The following is an 8,006-nucleotide window of genomic DNA, read 5'->3' as shown; positions in this document are numbered from 1 at the left end:
AAATGAATTAAAGACCTAAATGTACGGCCAGACACCATCAAACTCATAGAGGAAAACATAGGCAGAACATTCTATTACATAAATCACAGCAAGATCCTTTTTGACCCACCTCCTAGAGAAATGGAAATAAAAACAAAAATAAACAAATGGGACCTAATGAAACTTAAAAGCTTTTGTACAGTAAAGGAAACCATAAACAAGATGAAAAGACAACCCTCAGAATGGGAAAAAATATTTTCAAATGAAGAAACTGACAAAGGATTAATCTCCAAAACATACAAGCAACTCTTGAAGCTCAATATCAAAAAAACAAACAACCCAATCCAAAAATGGGCAGAAGACCTAAATAGACATTTCTCCAAAGAAGATATACAGAATGGCAACAAGTACATGAAACAATGCTCAACACCATTAATCATTAGAGAAATGCAAATCAAAACTACAATGAGATAGCATCTCACACCAGTCAGAATGGCCATCATCAAAAAATCTACAAACAATAAATGCTAGAGAGGGTGTGGAGAAAAGGGAACCCTCTTGCACTGTTGGTGGGAATGTAAATTGATATAGTCGCTATGTAGAACAGTATGGAGGTTCCTTAAAACACTAAAAATAGAACTACCATATGACCCAGCAATCCCACTACTGGGCATATACCCTGAGAAAACCATAATTCAAATAGAGTCATGGGGCTTCCCTGGTGGCGCAGTGGTTGAGAGTCCGCCTGCCGATGCAGGGGACGTGGGTTCGTGCCCCGGTCCGGGAAGATCCCGCATGCCACGGAGTGGCTGGGCCCATGGGCCATGGCTGCTGGGCCTGTGCGTCCGGAGCCTGTGCTCCACAACAGGAGAGGCCACAACAGTGAGAGGCCCGCGTACCGCAAAAAAAAAAAAAAAAAAAAAAATAGAGTCATGTACCAAAATGTTCATTGCAGCTGTTTTTACAATAGCCAGGATATGGAAGCAACCTAAGTGTCCATCAACAGATGAATGGATAAAGAAGATGTGGTACATATATACAATGGAATATTACTCAGCCATAAAAAGGAACGAAACTGAGTTATCTGTAGTGAGGTGGATGGACCTAGAGATTGTCATACAGAGTGAAGTAAGTCAGAAATAGACAAACAAATATCGTATGCTAACACATATATGGAATCTAAAAAAGGAAAAAAATCAGAAGAACCTAGGGGCAAGATGGGAATAAAGATGCGGACCTACTAGAGAATCGACTTGAGGATATGGGGAGGGGGGAAGGGTAAGCTGTGACAAAGTGAGAGAGTGGCATGGACATATATACACTACCAAACGTAAAATAGATAGCTAGTGGGAAGCAGCCGTATAGAACAGGGAGATCAGCTCGGTGCTTTGTGACCACGTATAGGGGTGGGATAGCAAGGGTGGGAGGGAGGAAGATGCAAGAGGGAAGAGACATGGGCCGTACGTATATGTATAACTGATTCACTTTGTTATAAAGCAGAAACTAACACACCATTGTAAAGCAATTATACTCCAATAAAGATGTTAAAAAGAAAAAAAAAAGAATGAATGGTGACCAGTTTTACATGTCAAGACAGTGAATGTATATTATTATGGACAGAATAAATGCACTGGATTATGCAGCGGACAGGGACGTGACATTGCCGTGATTTGGAAAGATTCCCAAATTCCTTCCCCACTTCCTACCTTCTCTGCTTGGTTGTTGATGATGACCAGATGAGCACACTCCTCAGCCCAGTGATTCTTGGCCTTGACCCAGAAGTCTTTGCTTGTAGAAAAGTTATATCAGGAGACACCAAATTCAAGAAAGTCCTTGGGGCAGACGTCTCAGGAGACTCCTTGGGGATGGGAAACAGGTCAGCTCTGCTGGGACTGGTAGCTGTGCTGGCCACTGAATCGAGCCTTCAGTCAGGCAAAATGGTTTGAATACAACCCACCTCCTGCATCCTTGACACTTTGCAACAGGGAGCACGCTAGCTTTCCACGTATCCATTCCAGAGATGGGCATTATCAGAAGGTAACATAATGCAATGTAGCATGCCTCAAACTTTGTGTTAACATCAACTATAACGGGGGCAGCGGGGAGGCATTGGTTAAAATGTCCATCACACACTGATATACTGCCAGGACTGGTACTGTTAACCGTGGTGAAGAAAACCCAATATCCGTCTCCCGAACCTTACTTCCCATCATCCAACTCTGTCCCCTGACTGCTTACCATTACCTGCCCACACATACTCCATCTGTTGGAACATTTCTCCCAAATGATGTCCCATTTACATCCAGCATCTGCCAGCTCTTGTAAGACTAACAGACTCATGAAGAAAAGCTGGTTAAGAACCAGGAAGGAGAAAAGGCTGATATGTGGGGGTGGGGGAAGGGAGTAATCCCATCATTCCTGTCAGCACTCACATTTGATGTCCAGTTGCTTCAGTTCATTCTGCAGCTGATATACGGACAGCAAGAGTGGGGGAAACAAAGTGATATGTTCTAGACCTTTGGACCACTTCTTGGTTCTTCCTCCCACCTTAAAAATCCTCCAGGCTGAGAGGGGGAAGATAGTTTACTTCTAAAATCCTGCTGACCAGGAATGCAACCCACCCACCCCTGCTACTCCTTCTCTACCCTAGCCCCGTAAGACCCATGTCTGTAGACTGAAGACTATGGGCCTGTTTCCTTCTGATCCCAATGGTCTGGTCACCTCACCCTTGGCAAGGACCAAACCAAGGATAATGAACAACAGAAGCAGCATCAAGGTCATTGCCAGGCAACAAGACTTCCAGAGCTCATCCCGGGGCAGCTTTTCATTCTGCTGAGCAGTGGGCAATGGGTCTAGGATCGATATACACAGACTCACAAGGGTACTATGACAGTCAAAGCTTCTAGGACTGGGGAGTGATGAGGTTGAATCACTCATCACTTTAGGGGTGAGATGGCGAATGACCATGAGAGTCCAGGAGGGGTCCCAAGGGTTATGAGGATCCTAAGCTTCCTCTACCCACTATCGGTCAAACTACTCAAGTGTACCTAGTACCCAGCACATGAGAGTGGATAAAGATACTTTACCCTGAGATTCTTGACTCACCTGATTACCTGGGCATGGGCAGAGATTCTCCCCCACTGGTGTGAGGTCTTGTGAAGCCTGCCACCCACTGTGCCTGCTCCATCACCAACATGCCATTCACCTCAGAGAAAAGTTACTCAAACTTCTAAACTTCCATTTCTTCATCTACAAGCTGGGTGTAATAACAGACTTTAGCTGCCAGGGTGGTTCTGGTGATTAATTGTGTTCATATGAACACAATATATGCCACTTACTATGCCACCAGAAACTCTGTGTGTTATTATAGGACATTCAACCTCAGGCTTGAGAGTCTGGACTCTGGACAATAGGAGAATTCTTGCCATGGAACTCTTGTAAGACAAGAGACATATACTGAGTCACTACTGTGTGTCCAGCACTGTTATTAGGCCCTGGGGACACAGAGGTGAATCACGCCCGGTCCCACATGCATAGTCCAGCAGCCAAAGCACGATGTGAAAGGCTGTGATGGAGACATCTACTGGTCACTAAGGGAAAATGTGGAGGAAGAAATGTTCACCCAGGGAATGAAGTTTTTGTTTTTTTTTTAAAGCATGGATCATTCTTTTTTTTTTTTTTAATTTTATTTATTTATTTATTTATGGCTGTGTTGGGTCTTCGTTTCTGTGCGAGGGCTTTCTCTAGTTGCGGCAAGTGGGGGCCACTCTTCATCGCGGTGCGCGGGCCTCTGACTATCGCGGCCTCTCCTGTTGCAGAGCACAGGCTCCAGACGCGCAGGCTCAGTAATCGTGGCTCACGGACCTAGTTGCTCCGCGGCATGTGGGATCTTCCCAGAGCAGGGCTCGAACCCGTGTCCCCTGTATTGGCAGGTAGATTCTCAACCACTGCGCCACCAGGGAAGCCCGGGAATGAAGATGTTTGAAAACATGTGATTTCAGAGACAAAAGTCAGAGAGTGGAGGGGAAGTTCACTTACTGAATATGTGCTAACTGGCAATATCTGCGCTCACACGTTGCTGCTAATTATCTCAGAAATCCAGGTTTCTGTCCCAAAAGCCTGCAACTGTGTCCTGCTACCCATGCTGAGTACTAGATCCTGCCTCAGAGCTCTGCTCCTATTCCCACTAAGCAGTAATGGCAGAATCCACAAAAATATTTTCTCTCTTCCCCAGCCAGGGAGCAAGGCCAATGAGAGGGGCTCATAAGAACACCAGGAGGACTTGCACTCACCATTCAATCTCCTTAGGCTCACGGTTCCTGAGGAGCTCTCCCACCTCCTGCCGGCAGCGCTCCTGGTATTCTGGGTGCTTTACAAGGTTGCACAGGATCCAGGAGAGGCCACTGGCTGTGGTGTCATGGCCTGAAGAGCATCCAGAAAGGCTTGGATATCTGGGCTACTTCAGCACCAGAGGGTGGACAGCACCTTCACAGTAAGGCCCATGGGGAGGATGGGGAGGGATGGCGTGGTCCAGGGTCCACACACCAAGTCCCTGGGATGGAGAGACACATGTCTCCTCTGTAGTCCCACACTGGGACCCTCACCCTCAAACATGAAGGTGTCAGCTTCAGCTCGGATATCTTCGTCTGACAATCCCTTCCCATCGTCATCCTGGAGAGAAAGCAAGATCCCCAGAATCACACTAGCACTGAGGGCCCCTGAGCCTAAACTGAGAAAATCTCTGAACCTCCATCATCCACCCAGAACCCCAAGCCCACCCTGAAATCCTAGACTTCACTCTGTCACCAGAGGCCCCACCCCGTAGGTCTCCTCCTTGATCTCCTCGTCTCCTGTGTTTTCCCTGGTGAAAGGAATCAATGATTCATAAATATTTTCATGTTTCTTCATGATGAGGAATTTCTGAGAAAAAAGTTGCTGGTAACCTGGGTTACGGGATGATTGAATGGCAACTTGCCTTGGAAGCTAGAGATTGAGCATTGCCCCAAAGCCATTTGCTCACATGCTAGGATAGTAAATACAGAGATTCTTTATGTCTCCTGGAGATAAGGAATGGGTTATAAACCTATAGAACCTATAGACTTTGCCTTCTCACCAAAGAGGATTTGTTTAAGCTCCAGAACAATCTCTCTCTCCTCTTCTCTTCTCTTCTCTTCTCTTTCTTTTCTCCTCTCCTCTCCTCTCCTCCCTCCCCTCTACTCTCCTCTTCTCTTCTCTTCCCTTCTCTACTCTTTCCATATCTCTATCCCTATCCCTATCCCTATCCCTATTCTCCATACAGAAGAATGGGCAGATATATCAGCTGTCCTGTATAAGTTCCAAAGTTCAATATCTGGAGGTAATTCTCCTGTGATGCAACCATGGCTTCATGGACAGGTAGAAGCAGCATGGAGCCCTCAAGAGAATTTGGGGATGGGGAAAAAGAGCTAAATTCCACTCTGGCTACTGTTACTGCTGGGAGAAATAAATGCTCTGCTTTGATCCGGGGTTCTGTATGTATACTACAACAACAACACACACACACACACACACACACACACACACACACACACACACACACGTAGACTAACTTATTAACTTGGAAGTAGAGTAAAATCTCAGGCCTTCAAGTTTCAGACTCAGCCATCCCCTGCAGGGGGATTCCACACACTCACCTCTAAAACTTATCCCTGAGCCATCCCTCCCTCAAGCACCTCACATGGCTCCCCAGTACCCTCTGCATCCCGTCCAAGCTCTTTGATCAAATCGAGGTCCATTCTAATACTTCTACTCAGGTACTAGAGGAGCCTACCTTGGTCAGCAGGAGCACATCAATGAAGTCCAAGGTCTTGGCCTTAGCCTTGGCCTTGAGGAAGTCATCAATGCCTTGACTGGGGAGGGTATGCTGCCACTCCCGGATAACAGCATCTGTGAAGTTGTGAACAAGGCGGCAGGCCCTGCGGAAGCACTGCCCGTCAGGGGTGAGGTAGTACAGGAGGTCTACGTTCAGGAAGATCTGCTGGTGCCGCTTTGCCACTAGGGCACTGAGCTCCAAGATGGCAGTGATATATTCACTGGGCTTCCTGCAGGATGAGAGCATGAAGGAAGCCAACAACATAAAACACCTGAAACCCAGAAGCCGAGAGCTACCTCCCTTCAGGAAACTGAGTCTCCAAGAACAGATGGCCCACAGACACAGTGTGGGGTGGAGCCAGGACATGAGACTCCCCAGACTCTTCTCTCCTACATCCCATCTCTGTGAGCTGCCTCCATGCCCCAGGCACCCAGAGCACAGCTTAGATATCATGCTTCTCCCCTCTGTCTCTCAGCCAGTACCTGCCCCTTCTCCTTCCCCAAACTGTCCACACGGCTCAGAACTTATCCTCTGCTAGCTGGTCAATGGCCCAGTCCCTTCTCTATTCTCCTTACATCCAATGTCAACACCGTCCACTGTCTACATTATGGTCATTTTTCTCTTGAGACAGATGTCCAGGCTTAGCTTTGACCACGACCCTCATTTGATCAAACACCTTCCATGGCTCCCTGGAAACCTCGGAATAAAGTTCATATCTTCTTTGTCTGGCTTCAGAATGTCCTTAAGATATAACCCTGCCCACTCCTCCAAACTTATTTCCAAGGTGCCTCCTCATTGTTGCACACACTTTGATCGTTCTAGGCTCCTGGCCTTTATCAAACAGTTCTACCTACCTGAAATGATCACTCCTCTTTCCCTTTCCCTGTCCTTCAATATCGAGCTTTGACCCACCTCCTTCAGGAAGGCCCTCCTGATAGCCCTGGTCAGTCCTCCCTCCCCCATCTACTCCCTTGGATCTATGGCTCATGTACCCAGGCCCTGGGCCAAGACTCACTCCTGGCAATTGCTGTCGAAACTGAAGACGCATTTCTGCAGACTGTCCAGGGTCATGAGGCTGATGTGTTCAAACATGTCCAGATGGGTGTGGCCCTCCATGACTAAGCGCTGCCACTTGGCCTGGACAGAGAAGGGGACAGGGTTAGGACTGGGAATTGCCTCCTCTGAGCCCCTACCCAATCCCAACCACCTGATGGGCTCCCCCAGACCCTGCGTCTTGGCCCCAGGCGCCATCCGCAGGGAAGACCAGGCTTGGGTAGGAGTAAAAGTTGTTACTGTTAGGACGTGAAGTCCCCATGGCTCGGAGTTAGGAGATGTGGGATTTGATCTTGGCTCTTCCTTCTACACTCTGTGTATCCTTGGTAAAGTTAATGAATAAAGTAAGTGCACAACAAATGTTAGCTTTCATCATCATCATTTTTATAAATTAATTAGGAAAATATCCCCTATATTGAGAGAGGTTGTCTTCCATGCGCCCTGAGCACCCCTGCCCTTTAATGCTGGGTATGCCAAAAAAAATTGCAAGACTCCTATGTTCTTTACCTGGGCCATTTCTCAGAGTTGTATATGTAGAAAACAACCTCGAGGAGTGAGGTTATGTCTCCCCTTGGACAAATATCAAGCTCGCTTCTAATAACTATAAAAGTCACAGAGTCCCTAAACCTATACGCCTCCCTGCTATAACACAACATGCTACATGACTGGCATCTATAGAAGCCCACCTGTGTCATCCGCATGGGATTTGGTGACTTGGAGGAAGAATGCAAACCAACGAGAAGCACGTGCTCTTTGTTGCGCTGAGGGTAATAAACTGTCCTTGGTTTCTGACCCAGGAGTCTCATGTCTTCTGGCCAAATCGACGAAACAGTAACAAGCTCACTTGCAGCTCCCAAGTATGAAAAAAATCCCAACCTTCACTGTGTGTGTGTGTGCGTGTGTGTGTGTGTGTGTGTGTGTGTGTGTGTGTGTGTGTTTACTTACCACTGGTATCCATTCATTTCCCAGGCCAGTTCATTTCCTGGAACCACTGTCTTGGGCAGTGGTCTTCCCCACCCGAGGCTATGACCCCCAGCCCCTTGACCCCCAGCTTGGCACCTTCTGTCAAGAGCCGCTTATCCCATACAACTTCCTCTGCCCTCCTCCTGGGAGGCCTTTTTCC

At 47.3% G+C, this 8,006-nt stretch overlaps 1 pseudogene; it reads right to left on the bottom strand.

The window, feature by feature from the left end:
- Window positions 1–2,400: 2,400 nt before the first annotated feature.
- On the bottom strand, window positions 2,401–7,399 carry LOC113608864 (docosahexaenoic acid omega-hydroxylase CYP4F3-like; annotated as a pseudogene).
- Between the last annotated feature and the right edge of the window lie 607 nt (window positions 7,400–8,006).

This window comes from Aethalodelphis obliquidens, unplaced genomic scaffold (assembly GCF_003676395.1).
Source record: "Aethalodelphis obliquidens isolate GAN/ISIS:26980383/991018 unplaced genomic scaffold, ASM367639v1 scaffold53, whole genome shotgun sequence".
NCBI classification, from domain to species: Eukaryota; Metazoa; Chordata; class Mammalia; order Artiodactyla; family Delphinidae; genus Aethalodelphis; species Aethalodelphis obliquidens.
The sequence above is the reverse complement of the archived record's forward strand: the minus strand, read 5'-3'. Positions and strand labels throughout refer to the sequence as shown.